Here is a 1,836-nt window from a genome sequence, read left to right as displayed (position 1 = left end):
GAAATCATTGTATTTCATAAGCTATAGTAAATGAAATTTCATTTTCCATTCCAAATTGTAAATAATGCGAAGCTTCCACAGAATGAGAAGGATGACATTATAGCTATTGTTTGATGAAAGAACATTCCAGTTACTTTTGGAACAATTTGTTAGTTTTGCTCAAAGTGATATCATAAAGAATTTAACGATTTGTTATTGTTATCGTTGTTGCAAAATCATTTTTGATAGGATGGCATAAAAGCACAGAATGAGACAAAAACAAAACTTCCATTAACACCACAAATTTTACTGTCTAATAAAGCTTGTTAATTATCCTTAATTGTTTCTAACTAATGAAGCAATTTATCAAACTAGCGGATACGGAATCACTGTCATGAGAGAGAGGCTTATGAGCCCTTATGAGAATGTAAGCAATGCTAATACGATGGCTTATGTCTCCGGTAGGGTCTCTCATGCCAGAGATGTCTCAACTGAAGAGTCAGACAAAGTGTGTGCACGAGCGGGATGGGCTCGTCAGTTCGCCTCCCGAGAAGGACAACACAAATTCTAAAAGAAGGACACTCCAACAAAATCTATCCTTCTTGCAATGAAAAAATTCTCCATTCAGGAAATGAATTATCCAAATGATTTCGGTATTATAACATCCACAATGATTTTCAATAACTCCAAGCAGTGTTATGTGTAAGAAAAACATTTCGGGCTGCAGTTGAACAGTACTTCCAAGCAGTCGTAATTAACATAAGTATTCTAAAATGGTTTAGTGATGTTGTATGGAAAAATGGTACCTCCTTTTCATTATCTTCGTTGACATCAGAGTTTCTAAAAATGGAAGTAGAAGACCGATACTGATTTTGTGCAATTATATTGCCCTAAAAGATGTTTGAAAGAATCGATTGCTACAGTTATGAAATCAGTTTGATAATTTGGAGTTGAGGAAGACTTGTAAAAAGTTTTAGACGAAATTTGCAATAATGGAGTAGTCAGAACTCGTAAGCAGTGCTCTCGGGGATTCTAGAATATTCTCTACATTACCGGATAGCAAGGTAGAACTGGTTGCAGTATGCAATGCACCTATAACCCTGCTGTCCAGAACATTAATTCCGTTTCTCAATAATTCTGCAGCTCCATATTAGGAATTTGTTACGAATTACGAATTAGCCCCACAAATTTCAAAACATTGACCATAGAAAATTCCAGAACAAGAAAAATTACAACTAACCTTAGTTAACAAACCATTAAGAGCATCCATTTTAATAAAACACTTAGGAATAGCAAAGGAATGAATTACATCATTAGAAGTACAATAAATACCTAAATTAGTCCTTACAGGTAAAACACAACGATTATCAACATCAAATAAACGAAAATCACCAATATCCAAATCATCTATAGATTTTATAAAAGAATCAAAACATAACTTATCACTATCCCCATATTCATAACTTCAATATCATCGATGATCAATCACCTTCAAAGTTAATTCAGATTGACGAAACATACGCCCCCTGATATTAAACCAACCAAAAACCAGAACCAGCTATAACAACTAAAAAATTAAAACCACCAATACTTGTAATACTAACTCAACCATACGACTATCATTACGCTTAGAATTAAACTTAAAAGAACTCCCATGAAAATAAACTCCAATCATAACTAAACACATAAAAAAAACCAAAAAAATAATATGGAATAATAATTATGGATATAATAACAACAAAAAACACAAGGACTATAAGGAACAGGAAATACATCATTTTACAAATAAATCACTAGCTCAAAAACCTTATATTTGGAAAACAAAAATACTAAAATTATACTAAAAAGCCAAAAAAG

The sequence above is a fragment of the Loa loa genome (assembly GCF_000183805.2).
Source record: "Loa loa unplaced genomic scaffold supercont3.161, whole genome shotgun sequence".
Taxonomy (NCBI): Eukaryota; Metazoa; Nematoda; class Chromadorea; order Rhabditida; family Onchocercidae; genus Loa; species Loa loa.
The sequence above is the reverse complement of the archived record's forward strand: the minus strand, read 5'-3'. Positions refer to the sequence as shown.